We start from the raw sequence: 20,413 nt of genomic DNA on the forward strand, positions 1-20,413 counted from the left end.
TCTGTTGGATGGCACTCGGCAGCAGCATTCACCTTATTTTGTGATCACACATCGTACATATATTTGCCATCTGTGTATCCTCTTTGATGAAATGTCTCTTCAAGTCTTCTGCTCATTTTTTAATTTATTTTTTATTATTTTTTACTGTTGAATTTGGAGAGTTTTGTACATACTTTAAATAGGAGTCCTTTGTCATACAAGCGGTTTGCAAATGCTTGTCTATTTCATCTAAGTTGTCAAATTTATTGGCATGAAATTGATTATCATGTTTTCTTATTATCTATAGAATCTGTAGTGATGTCACTTCTTTCATTTGTAGTATTGGTTATTTGTCTCTTTCTTTTTCTTGATCAGTCTGGCTAGAGGTTTATCAATTTTATTGCTCTTCACAAAGAATCAGCTTTCGGGTTCATTGATTTGTCTCTATTTGTATTTTCTGTTTTGTTGATTTCAGCTTTGATCTTTATTATTTCTTCTGCTTACCTTGGGTTTAATTTGCTCTTTCTTTCTCTAGTTTCTAAAAGGTGGAAATTCAGAGCATTGATTTGAAATCTTTGTTTTTTTCCAAATATGAGCATTTATTGCTATAAATTTCTCCTTAAGTACTGCGTTAGCAGACTCCTTCAAATTCTGATATGTTGTACTTTTCTTTTCATTCAGTTAATAATGCCTTCTAATTTGCTTCCTCCCTTATTTAACTCATTATTTAGAAATGTGTTCTTTAATTTCCAGATATTTGAAGATTTTCCTAAGACCTTACTGTTATTGATTTCTAATTTAATTACATTGTGATCAGAGAATATATTTTGTATAACTTGAATAATTTTGAATTTATTTAGCCATGTTTTATTGCCCAGAATATGGTCTCTCTTCATAAGTGTTCTCTGTACTCTTGAGAAGTATGTGTATTCTGCTGCTGTTAGGTAGAGTGTTTTAGAAACATCAGTCAGATCAAGTTGGTTGATAGTGTTGTCCAAATCTACATTAATCATGAATAACGATTGCCACTAATTGCAGAATATTTCATCACCCCAAAAGGAAACCTTGTACCCTTTAAACAATCATTTCCCATTCCTCCTTTTCCTCCAGCCCCTGACAACCATTAATATACTTTGTCTCTGTGGATTTGCCAATTCTGGGTATTTCATATAATGGAATCATGCAATATGTGCTCTCTTGTGTCTGGCTTCTTTCACTTAGCATATTGTTTTCAAGGTTCATCCATGTTGTAGCATGTGTCACTACATTCCTTTTCACGGCTGAGTGATACTTCTTGTATGGGTATAACACATTTTGTTTATCCATTCATTCATTGATGAACATTGGGTTGTTTCTACTTTATGGCGAGAGTGAACACTGCTACTGTGAACATGAGTGTAAAATTTTTTGTTTAAATGTCTTTTTAATTGTTGGATGTATCTATCTGGGAATGAAATTGTTGTGTAACATGGAAATTACATAATTTACTTCTTGAGGAATTGCTATACTGTTTCCATGGTGGCTATAACATTTTACATTCCCACCAGCAATGTATGATGGTTCCATTTTCTCTACATCCTTGATGTTATTTTTTTTTAATTCTAGCCATACTACTAGATATGAAGTGGCATTTCATTGTGGTTTTGATTTCTGTTTCTCTAATGACTAGTGATGCAGAGCATCTTTTCGTGAGCTTATTGGCCATTTGTGTATCTTTTTTAGAGAAATACCAAATCTTTTGCCTAATTTTTAATAGGGTTGTTTGTCTTTTTGTTGAGTTGTAAGACTTGTTTATATATTTTGATAATAGGTCCTTGTCAGACATGATTTGCAAATTATTTTCTCCCATTCTGTAGGTTTTCTTTTTTACTTTCTTGATAGTATCTTCTGATTCACAAAATTTAATTTTGGTAAAGTTCAATTGATCTTTTTCTTTTCTGGCTCATGCTTTTGGTGTCATAATATAAGAAACCATTCCAAATCCAAGGTCATGCAGATTTCACTCTATGTTTTCTTCTTGTAGTTTTATGATTTTTAGCTGTTATAGTAGGTCTTTGCTCCATTTTGAGTTAATTTCTGTATATGGTGTGATGTATGGGCCCAAATTACTCTTTTTCATGTGGCTGTCCAGTTATCCCAGAACCATTTGTTGAAAAGTCTGTTCTTTCCCTATTGATGGTCTTGTCAAAAATCAGTTCATCCTATATGAATGGGTTTATTTCTGGACTCTCAATTCTCTCCCGTTGACCTGTATGTCTGTCTGTATGCCAGTACTAACTACACGGTTACTGTAGCTTTTAGTACATTTTGAAATAGAGAAATGTGAGTCCTCCAACTTTATTTTTTTCAAAATTGTTTCGGATTTTGGAATCCCTTGCAATTCCATATGAATTTTAGGATCACCTTTTTCATTCTTGCAAAAACAGTTGTTGAGATTTTGATAGGGATTGCATTGAGTCAGTGTATCGCTTTGAGTAATATTATCATTTTAACAATTTGAAGTCTTCCCACCCATGAACCTGTGATGTCTTTCCATTTATTTAGATCTTGAATTTCTTTCAACAATCTTTTCTCACTTTCAGTGTACAAGTCTTGCACTTCCTAGTTTAAATTTATTCCTAAGTATTTTACTCTTTTTGAAGCTAATGTAAATGAAATTGTTTTCTTAATTTTATTTTCAGATTGTTTATTGCTAATATGTAGAAATACAACTGATTTTTGTGTGTTGATCTTATATTCTGTGGCTTTGCTGAATTTCTTTATTAATTCTAATAATTTTTCTGGTGGAGTCAATAGCATTTTCTATGTATAGGATCATGGCATCAGCAGATAGAGCTAGTTTTACTTTTTTCTTTCCAGTTTAGATGCCTTTTATTTCTTTTGTCTTACCTAATTGCTCTGGGTAGAACTTCCAGTACAATGTTTGAATAGCAGTGATGAGAGTGAGGTGTGTTTTGTTTTGTTTTGTTTTAATAAAAGATAAAACTGTTAAATTTTAATCACCGTTGAAACATGTTGCATTTTTAAGATAGAATAATCTGGCATACCCACTCCTTTGATCAGGATATTCATTACTGAAAACTGTTATGGAACTTTCTTATAGTTTATCAGAAAAAAGGTGAGATGGGATTTGGGAAAACTAGGTTCATAGTTATAGGTACATGACCTTGTGCCACAAAAGAAAAAATAGATCAATTGGACTTTACCAAAAATTTCAAAATTTGTCCAAAGATACTTTCAATAGGGTAAAAAGAAAACCTACAGAATGGGAGAAAATATTTGCAAGTCATATGTCTGGTAAGGATCTAGTATCCAGACTATCTAAACAACTCTTACAACTCAACAACAAAAAGACATAATTGACCTATCCTCAAGTTTGCCAATATTTTATTTTCTGCTCAAATCTTCTGTTGAACCCCTCCAGTGAATTTTTCATTTCAGTTATTGTACTTTTCAGCTCTAGAATTTCTACTGTTTTCTTTTTATTACTTGTATTTACTGGTACTCTATTTGGGGAGACCTCATTCTCATGGTTTCCTTTAGTTCCTTTCCATGATTTCCTTTAGCTCTTTGAGCATATTGAGGGCAGTTGATTAAAAGTGAACTAGTCTAATATATCTAATGTTGGTCTTCCTCAGGCATAATTTCTATTTGTTTCTTTTTTTCCTGGCAGTGGACCATGCTTTTTTGTTACTTTGCGTGCCTCATAATTTTTTTTTATTAAAAACTGGACATTTTCATATTATCATATGGTAATTCTAGAGAACAGATTTTCCCACCACCCTGAGATTGATTGTTGCTGCTTGTCATGGAGTTTTAGTTTTTTAGTTACTTTTCTAAACTATTTTTGCAAAGACTATTCTTTGTCATGTATGGTCATTGACATCTCTGTTCCATGAGCTTAGTGGTTTGGTAGTGATTTGACAGATTTTTCTAAACACCTGGAGCTAAAAAGAAAACCAAAACAACATCTAAACGAACAAGAACTACTCTTCTGGTCTTTGCGTATTGATTCTGAGTAGGGCTACTCCTTCAGTGCTCAGCGAGGCTATTTACAATTCTGCCTTAGTCCTCAATTCCTGCTTACATGGAGGCTAAAAATCAGCAAGAGATGAAAGCTTAGGGATCTTCTTAGCTGTTTTCTGACTTGTATCTAGCCTTGGACATGTGTGTGGCCTTCTAGATTCATAGGGGAGCTTTTCAAAGCTCTTAGCTCCTTTTCTGCCCTCTTCCTTCCAAAGCTTTTTGGTCTGTCTGATACTTAATGCCCCTTACTCCAGGTGACTGTGATAGTACATGCCTTTAAATGTTTTTCACAAGGACCCCTTGGAAGGTCACCCCAGCTCTGAGAGTGTTCCAAAGGGGTGCAATTCACAAGCAAGCCCCTGAGCCAGTCCTTCAGGACAGGTCAAAACCCACAATTATACTTCTTTGAGAGCAAGGTTTATATTGCGATCTGTGGCAAGCCACGCCTGTAATGTGAGCTTTCATCCATAAGGTCACCTCTGAGCTGAAGAATGGGGGATGGGCGACCACTAAGCAAAAACCCCACAATGCTGTCATACTGAATTTTATCAACTTTTTCTACATTGAGCACTCCTATGGTTGTGGTAAGTTTTTGATTAATTTCCAGAGTTCAAAAAAGTTGATTCTGAGAGTTTTGTCCCCTTACTTGTTGCCTTAGTGGAGAGATGAATCCTTGGAGCTCTCTACTCTGCCATTCTCGATGACATCGCTTCTTCTGAGTCCGTTTTGATTGGTTGATTGTGTTTCTAATGATGGGTCATGTTTTTCTATCTCATTTCATGCCCAGTAATGTTTGGATGCCAGAAAGTATGAATTTTTCTTTTTTGGTGCTGGATATTTTCATGTTAACATGTTTTAAGTTCCTTGTAGTCAAGTTACTTGAAAACAGTGTGAGCCTTTCGGGTCTTACTTTTATGATTTGTTAGATGGGCCTGGAGCAGTGCTCAGACAAGAGGCAATACATATACAGTCAGCCTTCTGTATCCCCAGGTTTTTCATCCATGGATTCAATCAACGATGGATGGAAAACAGTATTTTCGATGTGCAGTTGGGAATCTGCGGATGCAGATGGCCAAGTGTTTGCATTGTCATATGCCATTTTATATATGGGGCTTGAGCATCTATGGATTTTGCAGGGGTCCTGGAACCAATCTCCTGCGGATACCAAGAGACAAGGGACGACTGTAATTAAGTTTTGGGGGAGTCAAAAGTTATATGCAGATTTTCAACTGTGTGGGGGTGGGTATCCCCAACCCCTGCGTTGTTCAAGGGTCAACTATATTTGCAAAACACGTGAAGCACTTCCATAGAACAGTTTACAGACCACCAATGATATAGACTAAACTTTTTATTTTGCAAGTGAGGAAAACAATACCTAAAGAGAGACTGAGTTGCGCAAGATCACATAACTATAACTAGAACCCAGTTTTCCCCAAATTATCTCACTGTTTTTCTAATAAACTATAAGCTAGTTCCATAATAGTGTTCAGTAATGAATGTCCTGATCAAAGGAGTGGGTCTGCTAGATTATTCTATCTTAAAAATCCAACATGTTTTAACAGTGATTAAAATCTAATAGTTTTATCTTTTATTTTAAAAAGCCTCAGTGAAATTCTTTTTATAAATACACAAGATTATTTTTGCCTGTGAATTATGGAGATCTGTAAGACTGAATTTTACAACCTGTATGATGTTGTATTTGCAATAAATGTGAATGAAATAAAAGTGTTCCTTTTGAGGAACTTGTTAAAAGACTGATTTTGAGACTAGTGTATTTTATTTTATTGAGAGGCCATAAATTTCTTAATTGAATAAATCTATGCAGCTAAAGTAAATTGATTTGATTCATGAGGGAATGTTACTGTGACTGCTCTACTTTGGAAATCTGTCTTTAGCTCTTAATAACATTGATCTTGTAGAAGCTTTGAATCTTTTTCTTGGTGTTGGTTCTTTTGCTCCTGCCTTTCATAAACACTTGAGATGAACGATCTCTATCTCTGTAATGAAAGGACTGCTTCAAAACATTTTATACCTGTATAGTTCTCACTTTTTAGTACTGATTAGTAGGTCTATTACATTGAATAGTCACTAGATGCATAGATATACTCATGCCATGAAGTTTTTGAGGTATTAGGAAGAATTAAATTCTCTTAAGAATGTTGGGCTAGAGTATATGCTTTTCTTGTGAAAGGAATGTAATAATTTATTAGTGACAACAGCCAGAACATACTGGAAAAAAGAAAGGAAATAGAAAGGAAAAGAAAAAGAAAAAAGATTCCAGGAACACAAATAAAAGAATTTCATCACTTAATGGAAAGGAGATTTTTTTTTCAAAACTAGTTTTTAAAATATAGAAGCATTTGTGTGAATACTATATAGTATTTAAATAACTACACAACATCTGTGTCTAATTGAATTAAAGTATTTACATTTTGCCTACTATAACTCCAGTTGTTTTTTGCAATGTTAATTTTATTAGAAGTTAATTTGAAGATGTTTGTAGAAAATAAAAATCAACCATATTTTCTACCTCCAAAACCAACCATTATTTACTATTGGGTTTGTTTTTTTCTATTATTGTTCCTGAGTGTGATTTTTATCTGTGCACTTAAATAAAGGTGTCATAATGCATGTATAGTTTTTTTATCCTGTTCTTTTACCAGCGTTCATGAATATTTTTACATGTAATATAACATTTTTGAAAACAAGATTTTTTTCAATGTTTGTGTAGTATTCCATAGTCTTAACTTGCAGTACATAAGCCATTTCCCTGTTGTTAGATCAGCAATCTTACCACTAACCAAGGACTGAAAATAAAATATAGCTGTGATTCATGGGAGGACACTCAAGTAAAGTGAGTGACCCCAACTCCCTTCCTTTCTCTGGGGGCCATATGCGCTTTGTCTTTGCTTCTTTCTGCATGCCTGCAATCTAGGTCACTCTGCATATTCGTTAGTATCTGTTACCCTCTAACTTTGGGTTGTACATGGTTTGATTTGCCATGGCACTACTCCAACTCTAAATATATTTGCTCTTACATCCAAGATCACTGTCCTTAACTTAGTGTCTCTGTGTCACTTTCCAAATTGTAGGGAGAAAGGATGTAGCTCATTTGGTTCACATGACTACCCTCAGTGTGTCAGAGAAGCAGGGGGTGACTTGGCACGTAGGGCTCTACCATCCAGGGTAGGTTCTCTAACATGGTAGGTTCTCTAACATGCAGTGTAGGCTGGGAGGCAGTGGGGGATGTATTGTGTTTGTGGATGCTGAGATGCCCAAGCATTGTCACAGGAGGAATGCTGGAGAGGGTGCAATACGCAAGCAGCTAAAATCTTCAAGAAACAACACGGAGGGCTTGGTACATAACCCCAGTCAGGAAAGGAACTGCGGGGTTGTAGTCTGATGACAAGAGACTCCACGTTGGATGTTTTTAGGGAAGAGTGAGGAAGAATGATCTGGAAGGGACAAAGAGTAGTGAAAAGGATACCTAGCCCACCTCCAGGCCCAGTTATATGAGGAGGTGAGAGAGAAAATACATAGCACGTGAGGAAGCTTCCAGGGAAGCAGTGGTCAGGGAGAAGCGTGTGGGATAGAGCCAGGTGGGTAGAGCCAGGATGACCCAACCAGCTGAGCTGGTAAAGAGCATCCCAAATAGAGGGAACGCCACAGATACAGCCATAGGAGGAACTCCTGTCGGAGAGCCTGTAAATTGTACTACAGGTTGGAAATTAGGTGTCATCCCTGTTTGATGTGTTCGTAGCCTTATCCCTTTTGGCAGCACTTAGAATTTATAAGCATTCTCTGTATTTCAGCATCTAGAAATATTTTGTAAAGAAGAATGTCAGCCCCAAGACTAAAATCATCAGGGCCTTGGTTTAATATTTCCCGGACTGATCCTGAGCCCTTAATCACGAGTTTTGTTCCACCTTCCCAACCACGTCCTCGTTTCAGTCGTAGCTCCGGGCACGCGGTGCAGAGTAGATGACACCTGTCCTCCCTCCGAGGCTTTCAGGAATCTCCAAATCAAAGAAAGATGTTAATTATTAAAAATAAGCATAGAGTTGTTCCATTTCTTTTCCAAAGTTTGTTCTATAATTTGTTTCATCTATCTTACGTTACTACATCTAAATTACCTACTGATAGAATAGCAGTGTTTTTAAATCTGTTTAAAAATCCAAGAGCTCGTTTTGGTTCTTAGGCATGTTTTGTAGTCCATCAGATAGATGTATTATCAACAGTCCGTTTCAGTTAGACCTCTTCCAGCTGTAAGTATCAGAAAGCCCAATTCAAACAGCCTTACATAATAAGGACATTTCTTAGCATAGCTGGAAGTCCAGAAGCACTTGTTGGTCAGTACTTTAATGAAGACACCAAGGATTCCGAGTCTTTGCGCTGTTCCACTCTGTTATCCATAATGCTGGCTTTACACCAAGGCAGGATTTTCCTAGTAGTCGTGTGATGGTTGCCAGGATGGCACCATATGTTCCACAAGGAAGAAAAAGTCTGGCTTCCTTTAGCAGAAAGGATACACTTAACCAGAAGCCACCAGAAAACCTCTTTTCATGTGTCCCTGGCGTGATTCCTCATTTCTAAATCAATTTCTGGCAGTGAGGATAGGCCCGCCTTTGAGCTGAAGGCAGTTCTCCAGTTGCTGCCCCTCAGTCGTGGAATGGACTGTGGAGCAGATCGTCAGTGTCTGCTCTGGTTGTGTCCTGCTGCTCGGAGCGTTTCTCTATCCATTCCTTTTTGTTGTTGTGATACTTCCATAATGAGTCAAAATATACTCAGTCATATTTTATTGGTTTAATTGCCCTTGTTCAGAGCTTTCTGTCATATAAAGCAATACAGCAATTATTAAGCATTCCTTTCTTTAAAAAGAAAGAATGTTGGAGTAGTGAGAAGATTGGAATAGTTCGCAAATTGGAATCTATCTCCTTATAACCAGTCATTTTTAACCTCTTTCACCTCCAGATAATTGACTTAGCTACTATTTACATGGAGACTTTAGTGATTTGATGTGTGTCTCCTTTCTGTCTCCAAAGGTGCCTGAAGCATTGTGATAAAGTAGTCAGCTGGGTTATGATGAAGGTTCTAATTAATTCTGGCTTCAGTGCTTTTCAGCTCTGTGTGATCGTGGGCAAATCACTTCATCTCTCAGACCGTCAAGTGTCTTCTCTATAGGCTGAGGTAATACTACCTATCTCCTCAGCAAATTGTGTTTCTGGGAGTTAAAATGGTGTGAAAGAAATATGAAAAGTATGGAGTAGCACACAATTTTAAATTGTCTTAATAATTATACTAATTAAAGAGTAAGCAGTTAAAAAGAGGAAACCTAAATAACACAAGAGATTCTGGTCCTAAAAAATGAATAATAGCTCTTAGATTCTAAATACTCAAGATATATCAGTAGAAGGTGGTGTGTCCAGCTTTTTTGAAAAATGAATAAAAGACGTTTTGTAGAACAGCTGTTTGAGTGCTTGGTTCTGGTTAGTGTAACCTATTAGGGACTTTTCAAGTATTCCCCAGAACTTTTTTACTTCAAATTTTTGCCCTGGTTTTTTGGTTAAAGCTGTTTTGAAGATGTCAACTATGGAGTACATTGTAAAAAAAAAAATTGTATAAAGCTTTATGTGGCTTGCAGGCTATGATGGATACTTTTATTTATTTATTCTGGTTATTGACTTTTCTCGTATGCACGCTGTTTTCCTTTCTTGGAACATTATTCTTTTGAAGAACCTTGAGATTTCACACAGAAATGTGGCTAGAGTTTGGTTGTTATTATTCAATGGGATGTCACATTTCATTGCTGAGAACTTTGAAGAGCAAAACTTCGTATCTGGAGTTGAATGAAATTAAAATGATACTAAGGAATTTGACTTTTAAAATACTATTTAATATATTTATCATGTCTTAAGTCAATGTAGATGTTGTATCTGAATATGTTAAATATAGATGATTAAATATACTTTTTTATGTACCTTATTACTATTGGTGAAACAAAGCATACTCTTATATGCTTCTTGAGTTGATATCATTCACCTTTTTGTTTTGAGCTAGTGGCTGTTATCTGTCATGTTGGATTTGGGGCATTACCCTTTTCTAAATGAGAAAGAAGATCAATCTTACAGAATGTCTTTTTTATATTGAAGATACTGTATATAGGCATTGAAGGGAGAGGGGAACTAATATATGTTGACTTTGTTACTATGTACAAGCATACTAAAGTACCTAACATTTATGTTACTTTTTTTCCTCCAACCTGAAGAAAGAATATTAGTGTCGCCATTTTACAAAAGAAAACATTGACACTGAGAGATTAAATAAACTCGAAATTACTTTAATGGAGGAATCCCACTCTTCCTCCCTGTCTCACTCCTACCTTCATTACATTTTTTCATACCTGCTTTCATTTAATTATTATAGCTCCCCTTCGAGGAAGATGTTATTCTCTTTTGCAAGTATGTTTATCCACATACTTTTTATTTTAGTGCTCTTCATTCCTGTGTGTAGATTCATGTTTTTGTCTAGTATCATTTTTCTACTGCAAAAGATCTTTAACGTGTTTTTTTTTATTGGGGAAAGGGAACAGGACTTTATTGGGGAACAGGGTGTACTTCCAGGACTTTTTTCCAAGTCAAGTTGTTGTCCTTTCAGTCTTAGTTGTGGGGGGCGCAGCTCAGCTCTAGGTCCAGTTGCCGTTTTTCTAGTTGCAGGGGGCGCAGCCCACCATCCCTTGCGGGAGTCGAACCAGGAACCTTGTGGTTGAGAGCCCACTGGCCCATGTGGGAATGGAACCGGCAGCCTTCGGAGTTAGGAGCATGGAGTTCTAACCACCTGAGCCACCGGGCCGGCCCGATCTTTAACATTTTTAATTGTGCAAGTCTGTTGTTGACAAATTCTTTCAGCTATTATTTGTGTGGGAAATAATTTTATCAACATTTCAGAAAGATATTTTTGCTGGGTGCTAAATGTGAGTGTGCGGCGAGTCTGCAGCACTTGCCTTCAGGTCTGGGGGATTCCGAGGATGCCCGGGCCCGGGCATATGGTCATACTCGTGATTTATTACAGCACAAGGATGCAGAGCCACGTTAGCAGAGGGAAAGGTGCGTAGGTGAAGTCTGGAGGAAACCAAGCACAAACGTCCAGGAGTCCCACTGGAGGGACACAGGACATGTTTAATTCCTCCAGCAATCAATTGTGACAACACTTGTCCAATTTTGTCTAACAGGGAAACTCATTAGAGACCTCAGCGTCCAAGTTCTTACCGCGGGCTCTTCACAGAGGCACCCTGTGCTTTACACATCCCAAACTTCCAGACTCCCGGAAGGATTTAAAGCAGCTGTTTAGCATAAACCGTATTGTTTGCCCAAACACTTTAGGGGCAGTAAACCATCCTTATTAGTTAGAAACCCTCCTGAAGCCCAAGTTCACAGACCCCGCCAAGGGTAGTCCTCGCAAGCCAGCCTTTCATGTTAACTCTTCTGCATACGAGGTTGTCTTGTTTTTTCCTTTTTGCACTTTAAAGATTTTATTTTGTTGTCTTCTGGCTTGCATACCTTCTGAGGTGAAATCTGTGATGATTCTCATCTTTGTTCCATTGTATGTAACTGTACCTTTTTTCCTCTGGCTGCTTTTAAGGTTTTCCTTTATCATTCTTTTAAGTAATTTGTTTATGATGTGCCTTATGTATACAGAGGGTGCCCAAAAAATGTATACACATTTTAAGAAAGGACAACTGTATTAAAATTGTAGTACTCAATATATACCGATAACAAAAGATGAATACAAGTCACGTTTGACTTCTGCAATTACAAGAGGTGCTCAAAGTGGTTACCCTCAGCATCCAGACACTTCTGATTATGGTGAACTACTGCTTGAGCAACATTGACCAAAGTGCCCACTTGTGTACATTTTTTTTGGCACCCCGGTATACGTGAATGTGTGTTTGGGATTCCTTGAACTTCTTGGACCTGTGTGAGTGTGGAGTTTTCAACAAATTGGAATTTTCTCAACCATTATTTTTTCCAACATTGCCCCACCTCTGTTTTCATGCTTCAGTAAAACATATGCTAGACTGCTGATATTTGTCCCACAGGTCACGGAGACTGTGCATTTGGGAAGGGGTCTTTTTTTTTCCCCATTTCTACCCCCTTTTTTGAATAGTTTTATTTCTTTATCTTTGGGTTTACTAATTTTTGTTTTGCAGGGCTCATCTACAATGAATTCCATCCAATTGTATTTTTAGTTCATATATTGTAGTTTTCATCTCTAGAAGTTCTATTTGATTCTTTTTTTTTATATGTTTCCTTGTCTCATTATGTTCAGATTTTCTGTTATGTTGCTGAGCAAATATTTAGTATAGCTGTTTTAACATCTTCAATCTAATGCGATCCTCTCTTTTCTGGTTCTGTTAATATTCATTATGTTTTTTCTAGTTCATGGGTCACATTTTATTGCTTATTCATTGATTTAAAATTCTTTATTGTATGATTCTCACTGTAAATTTTATGTTGTTTGCTGGGTTTTGTTATGTTACTTTAAAGAATGTTGACATCTTTTCCTGGTAAGCTAAGTTACTTGCAGGTAAGTTTGATCCTGTTGCTTATTTTTAAGCAGTTTCAGGGCAAACCTAGACTAGTCTTTACTCTAGGACTAATTTAACCTCATTTCTAGGGCATGGTCCTTCTGGAGTCACTATTGACTTCCATAGTCAGCGAGATTTCTCCACTTTGGATAGTGGGAACTTTAACAATTTCTGGCCCTGTTTGAGCTCTGACGACAATTGTTCATCTTACAGCTTCCTTGTAATTTTCTTTTCCTAGAGGTTGATTTTGATTTTGCCTCGCCTCTTGGGGTTTTACCTTCCACATATACAAATTGTGTTCAGCCAAAGATCCAATAGGACCCCATGCATTTTTTAAAGCTTTCTTTGCAGAGATCTCTCCTCAACTAATCTACCCTCATCTCCCCCCGACCCCCAATTCTAAGCACCTTGGCCTTTGCAAACTCTGATGTGTGTCTTTTCAACTTAGCAAATTTGCTCATCTTTTGAGATTACCCTTTTCTGTACCGTTGTCTGGAAATGGTAGAGAGCTGGAGGGTTTCCTTGCTTATTGCTCTTTTAGGGCAGTCATCTGGGATTGCAGTCTTGTGCTACCTTTATTCAGTGTCAGAAAATAGTTGTTTCCTGTATTTTGTCTAGTTTCAAATTGTTTAGGCAGAAGGGTAATTCCAAACCCTCTTTGGCCTTCATGTTCAAAGTGAAAATTTCTCTATAAACACTAAACTTTTCTATTTACACTATGAATTTTTCCCTTTTGTAAGGCAACTTCATTTCAAAATATGTGCAGAAATGTCAAGCCTCTCATATATATTTTTTTCTTGTTGTAGCCATGATGAAGGTGATCAGGATCTCAAATTTAAAATTCTGCTCAGGAACTCACTGTAGCCACAAAAATCTTCTACTATGCCTTTGATACATGTATTTATCGCAGTGGGTCAGTACTCTGAGCAGGAGGAGGCAAGTGGGGGTACCTAGGGTACAAAATTTAAGGAGGCACTCACTCTCAGGTGCCACCCCTGCACTTGAACTACCTATAGAGTCAGTGCCTCCTTAAATTTTTTGCCCTAGGTAACTTGCTTATCTCACTCTAGGTCAGGCTTTGCAGGGGACACTGGAGACAAAGACCATTTCATTACCTAGAGCGTTGGTGCCAAACCACTATTAAGTAGATCACATATTTCCATCAGAGTAGGTGTAAGTCTTTTTTTTTTTTTTTTTTTTTTTATCTTCATAGTTAAATTATTTTAACTTCTCTCCAACCCCTTATTTTCTTGGAGGAACTGTGATAAAGTCTGATGTAACATGTCAGTCCTTCGGTATTGGCTGAAAAACAGCAGAAAGAAAAGTGTCTGAGGTAGCAAATACTATTCTACAAAGCCAAAACGTGTACGGAAGCCATACCTATTTTTAGATTAGTCTGTCCTGGCCCTAGAAATGCATGGCTCTCCCTACCTAAGCCAGATTCTGTTAATTCCATGTGTGCTATTGCCCACTGGGCTTGCAGCCATAGTTGCAGTTTGAGAGTCCCAGTAAGCCTAACATGGCTTTAGAAATGAGTCTAGATTTTTACTAGGAGAAATTTTAATGTGGGTCAGAGACACACAGGCTCTGGTGATGGGGGGAACAAAGCTTTTAATCTGGCAAGTAACTCTTGACTCACTGTTGGATTGCTTTAGGGTGCGGCTGGCATGACAAAGGAACCCCTCTCTCACTTTCCTAATCTGAGAATATTAGAGGAGACCAGGAAGAGGTCCAGATGAAATGAGTCATGGAGCCATTTGTTTATCTGAACCTTAACTAAGCCTCTGAGGAGAAGGGCAAAAAGAATTCATTCTTATTATTTTCAGTCCAGATTTCCAGGGTTATTCAGATAAGGATCTAGTTTGAGTTCTAGCGATAATTAGTGATTTTACCTGGAATGGCCTCTGTTAAGTATCTTCCTCTGGCTGCAGTGGTATTAGGTATCTGTTTAATAGTTCAAAGGATCTAAAACATTAATCTTGTGTGCAGAGAATAACCATTAAGCTCATGTTACTTCTGCTTTGGATACTAAGTTGTTTTTACTAGACTTTTATTGACTTCTTGGGCTTTTTTGCTTTTTTTTTCTATAAGAATATTAGCACATTTGTACCATCTGCAAAACACTTTTATAATATATTGGAATGTGAAAACCCCGATCCTGAAGGCAGTTGCTTTACAGTCAAGTCTTTGTAGATTTATGCAGTGGTACCTTTCTTTAAGCACTGAGTGAGGTAACAGGTTGGATAGAAAACAGTGGACTTAGATGTGGAAGAAACCAGTTATAGTCCAGGTTGAACCACTTGTGGCTTATTGACCTTGAGCAAGTCAGTTAATCTTTTTGAAATTTTTTCCATCTGTAATGTAATTGTAAGTATGTGGGAGGTGGGGGAGGATGTGATTATCTGCCTGCTTATTGTACGTGTCAGTGTGAAGATCATAATAAAGATGTAATAGCATCGTGGAAAATGTGTAAAACACTCTACAAATACAAGTGTATAAAACAATATTTATAAAATTATTTTATCTCTGTTCAATCAAGTACTGTCCTTATATTTGAGAAACTGTTTAAATGTTGTTTTATTTTAATAGTTTATTTTATCACTGATAGTTTAAAAAAGGAAATGAAGTATATGTAGATTGGAAATGGATGGAAACAGATGATATTATCTTAGACAAAGGTTATAAATTACCTATGAAAAAATGTATAGTCTCCTTAAAGTCTTTTGGGCTTTTTTTGTTTTGTTTTTGTACTAGTACTAAAATTTGATTGAAATGTTTACTTAATCCTGTCTTTGATCCCTAGATTTACAAATCCTTAACAGTTACATTCTAGGAAATGTTGCATGTAGATTTGCCACTTTGGATTATCTATGAAAAATTAGTTTTTAAAGTCAATCCAGTTGCTTCTTGCTGTCTCGGGTGGTTCTGGACTACTCTTCCCCTCCTAAGTAGGATGCATTGAGGAAATGCAAACTAATTTAATATAAGCCCAGTATGAGTGAATCAGGGAGTTAAATCTGTCAGAACATAAATCACAGTGATTGAAATATGAATGTAGTATTTTGGTACCTTTGAAATTATTCAGATTACTCCCCTATATTAGAATGGACCAGTGAGAGAATCCTCTTGGTTGGTTCAGTCATTCATTAAACAAATATTAATACTATTATCAGGCACTGTTCTACAACAGTAAATCAAATAGGCAGAAATTTCTGCCCTTATGGAGCTTACATGCTAATGAAGGGAGACAGAAAATAACAGATAAAACACATAGTATGTCAGATAGCAATAAATGCTCTATAGAAAAATAAAGGAGGGAAAGGGAATGGGGTGTGTTGGGAGACATGGGGATTGGAGGAGGGCAAAGAGAAAAAAGGGAACATGTGAGCAAAGACCTGGAAGTGCAATACAGATGGATATCAGGGAAGAGTATCCCTATTTTAAGGTAAAGCAAGTTCACTGGCCCTAAGGAAAGTGTGTGCCTATTGTGTTCCAGGATCAATGAGGAGGCCAGTGACTGGAGTGGAATGAGCTTAGGGGAGAGTAGTTGATGAGGACGAAGGGTAATGGCAGCTAGTTAAAGGAACACTGTGGAAACTTTGCCTTTTAATCCGAGAGAGGAAGCCATTGCACAGTTTTGAGCAGAATGATCACATGGCCTGACTTTAAAAGGATCATGATTGGTGGGCAAATGGAAGTTCGAACAGAAATAGATCATTTAGGAGTGTATTGCAACAATCCACGTGAGGATGTAGCAGTGGAGATGGTGAAAAATGGTTGGATTCTATCTTAAAAGTAAAGTCACAGGTTTTGCTAATGGATAAGAGATAAGAGGGAGAAAGGAAACAGGCCTAACACTAGATTTTTGGCCTGAGTTCCTGGAAGCTTACAGTTGTCATTTATTAAGATGGGGAACATTACAGCAGAGGAGCGTGTCAGTGCGTGGGGTGGTAGTGAGGTTAATCAGGAATTGGGTTTAGAACATGTTAAGAAATGCGTATTAAATGTCCAAGTAAAAACTGTTGAGTAGGTAATTGGATGTGTTCGAGGACAGTTACGGAGAGAGGACCCGGCTATTTACCTTTTTTAAAATAATTTTGGGGGTCATCAGTTTGTAGATGGTATTTAAGCCCTCAGACTGGAGAAGACCACGTAGGGAGTGGTAACGTACTATTGTGCGCCCGATTCTAGTATGTGGCTTTTTCCCCAGACCAAGCAATTCTTGGACACCAGCTGCATGTCTTACAATTCAACTCAATTCTGACTGTCTCCCTGGAGACGGCATCAGATCCCACAGGTTAACGGCTCAGTCCTACAAGACCCTCCACCTCTTCTCACCCACTTCAGGTGCCAACCACAAGTCGAGATTCTCGCCTGTGTTTCTGACCCCCCGGCTTTATAAATTGGAAATTCCAACCACCACCTCCTTAGCTTTGATTAATTTGCTAGAGCAGCTCACAGAACTCAGAGAAACACTTAGTAGATGACTGGTTTGGTCTAGAAGGATATAACTCAGGAAGAGCCAGATGGAAGAGAGCGATAGGGCCAAGTATGCGGAAAGGGTGTGGAGCTCCCACGCCCTCTCCCAGCACAGCACTCTCCCTCCTTCTCCATGTGTTCATCAGCCTGGATGCGCTTTGAACCCCCTCCTGTTGGGTTTTTATGGAGGCTTCATTATGGAGGCGTGATTGACTGAACACTGGCCATCGATTGATTCAACCTCCGGCACTTCTCTTTCTGGAGGTCAGGGGATGGGACTCAAAGTTCCAATCCTCCAGGCACACGGTTGGTTCTCCTTGTCACCAGCCCCCATCCTTAGGTGCTTTCCAAAAGTTACTTCATTAACATCACGAAAGACTTTCATCACTCGCATCTCTTAGGAAATTCTAAAATTCCAATGATTTGAGAAGCTCTTTTCCAGAAGTGGGGATGAAGACCATGTATATATATTTCTTATTATAAACCACAGTATCACAGAAGAGCAAGGAAGTCCAAAGACTAAGATCTAGAACATTCTATGTTTAGAGAGTAAAAAAATGAACCAGCGAAAGAGAATGAGAAAGATGAAAACCAGGAAAGTGGGATATTCTGGGAGCCATGTATTTCAAGGAAGGTGCTAATTATCTATTGCTGCATAATAAAGTATCTCAAAAGTTAGCAGCTCAAAACATTTATTATGTCACAGTGGATCAGGAATGCAGGAACAGCTTATTAGGTGGGTCGCTTAGAAGGCTACAGTGTGAGTTGCCAGGGCCTGTAGCCCATCCAGTGGCTTCCTAGCTCACTCACATGGTTGTTTGCAGGACTCATTTCCTCGCTGGGCTTTGCCCAGAGGCCTCCCTTGTTTCCTTGCCCCATGGATCTCTCCATAGAGTCTCCCTCAGAGCAAGCAGTCAAGATCAGCGCACGTAAGCAGGAGGGCAAGGAAAAGGGCACGCGAGAAGGACATCACCATCTTTTAGAACCTCATCTGAGAAGTGACACCCATCACTTTTCCCATATTCTGTTCTTCAGAAGGAAGTCACCAGGCCCAGCCCACAGTCAGGAACAGGACATGACACAGGCATGTGACTGCCAGGACATGGGATCTTCGGCCGTGTTTCTTAGAAGCCTGCCAGCCCATCCTCACACGCTGCTGCCACCAAAGGCTTAGCTTGCTGAGGACATTCACGTTTCCCGTGCACCCTCATACCTGTAACATGTCTTTGTCAGAGGGTTGGCCAAGGGAACAAACTCAGGGTGACACTGTCAAACAATAACTCACTACTCAGGTTCCTGGTGTCATTGATGATTTGCTGTCATGAAATAAGTTAACATTAGTAAAAAGTTAAAATCATGTTATATCTTTAGGACCTAGATGAAACCAGGAATGCTATTTAAGAAAACCAGAATACATGCAATGTATAATTTAATGGGAACTCAAGAACTAGTCTAATAGCCACCTATATTTTGAGATAATTCAAGCTTCCCAGTCATTCCCAACACATGTACCATTTTATGGCCCAGATCGACATAATGATATATGAAAATCTGCGCAATTGAAGTGTAGCTAAATTTGATAGCTACTGGAAGATAATCTTTCCTTACGAAAAGCTTTTAACAAGCTGGAATAAAGATCAGATCATGAATTTTTATCTATTTGTTTATTTATTTGGCACAGTTTAAATGTTGAGGCAATTTCATCTTTAGACGAGAACTAAGGAATCTCATCCTAGATTCATAACATGTTAGATATTAGAAACAACGTGTCCAACCTTATCGTTTTATAAATGAGGAAATGGCTACCCGGTGATGTGGCCAGGCTTGCTGGTGGCAGAGCCAGTGCCGGAGTCTAGGCTTCCTGATTGCGTTCGGTGCCCGGTACCACGCCACATTGCTCGTAATAAACCACAGCGGAACCACTTAGAGATCTTTAAAAATACCGATGCCTGTCCCATCCCCAGACATTCTGATTTAATTGGCAAGGGTAGAACTTGAGTATTGGGATTTTTTTAAAAGCTCTAAGTTTGGGGACCTGCTCCATAAGGAATTAGTGTGCTTAAGGACTTGGAATCAGAGTGAAATCAATAGTACAGCCTTCCATCCATTCTGCTTCCTTAATCATATTTTTGGCTAGGTTTTTTCTGGGCAGTAAGAAAATCTTTACATTGAGAAATAGCCAAGAGTTCTGCTGAACAAAGGCTTTCTTAATTAACCTATCCTTTCACTCATAGTGTGTGTTTTGTAAATGAGATAGCCTGCAACAAAATTCTTCTTAATCGTGAAATAGGAGAACTCTTCCTTGATACTGACCAGGAAAGGAGAGTCTTCTGCCATCTGTGTTGTGGCATGCTCTGCTGTTGTTTTAACTAGATAAAATTCTAATTACTGTTAAACAGATTGTTTATGGGGTTGTTTTTAATATTTTAGAGCAAGTGTATAAAATATGAAGAGGCAAAGATATTGTTCTAAGTTTTGGAAAAAAAGGCTTATCCTTTGAAAGTAAGTTAATCCGGATTTGACACATTGGGTTGTTTAATAATGCATTTCTGTGTATGTCCTTGGTACTACATGTGGCAAAGAATGTGAAATTGGCAGTTTGATTATAACCATTCTGTGGGGCTGTCATGCACTTTTTGGCAGAGTGTTGACCAAACATTCTAACTGGAAAAGACTAATTCGTTTTGATTTAAAATATCCATTCTTTTAAACAAGATCTTTCCTTCATAATGACAAACGTGAGAAGTGTGAAGTAGAAGAGTTAAGATTAGGAGATTGTGGTCAAATTGAAGCATTTAAGAATTTTAGATCTTTTATTGAAGTAGTGGCAGGATGGTGGCAAGAGGCTATACTCGTATATTCGGACTGCTAGAGTAGAAGTTAAAGGCGGTGTATTAGTTTTCTGTTGCTACCATAGCAAATCACTACAGATTTAGTGAATTTCTTAAACAACAGAAATTTATTATCTTAAAGTTCTGTAGATCAGTAGGATAACCCGGGGGTCCCACAGGGCTGAAATAAAAATTTCTGCACGGTCGTATTCCTTTCTGGAGGCTGTAGGGCAGAATTCTTTTCCTCCCAGTTGTAGGGCTTGAATCCCAGTTGTCTTGCTGGCTGTCGGATGAGGGCCCTTCCCAGCTCCTAGAGTCCACCCTCATTCCTTCCCTGTGGCCTGCCTGCCTCCATTTTAAAGCCAGCAACAACAGGGCAAGTCCTTTCTTAAGCTTCCAATATCTCCTCCTCCTCCTTCCATTTCATCTCTCGACCCACCTTCTGTTTTCCTCTTCCACTTGAATAGACTCAGGTGATTAGACTGTGCCCACTTGCATAATCTAGGATAATCTC

At 38.0% G+C, this 20,413-nt stretch overlaps 1 protein-coding gene across 2 annotated transcripts in view; it reads left to right on the top strand.

Moving 5' to 3' along the window:
* The window catches only part of GLCE (glucuronic acid epimerase), a 94,042-nt gene that overhangs the window by 15,178 nt on the left and 58,451 nt on the right, over positions 1-20,413 (top strand). Inside the window, exon 1 of one of the 2 annotated variants that reach the window (XM_088797325.1) lies at positions 4,478-4,589. The exons of the other annotated variant lie outside the window; for it this stretch is intronic. The gene's annotated coding sequence lies outside the window, so the exon portion shown is untranslated. Of the gene's footprint in view, positions 1-4,477; positions 4,590-20,413 lie in introns of those variants that run through there. 2 annotated transcript variants of the gene reach the window in all.

This window comes from Rhinolophus sinicus, chromosome 3 (genome assembly GCF_057876585.1).
Source record: "Rhinolophus sinicus isolate RSI-liver-muscle chromosome 3, RSI-T2T, whole genome shotgun sequence".
Lineage (NCBI taxonomy): Eukaryota > Metazoa > Chordata > Mammalia > Chiroptera > Rhinolophidae > Rhinolophus > Rhinolophus sinicus.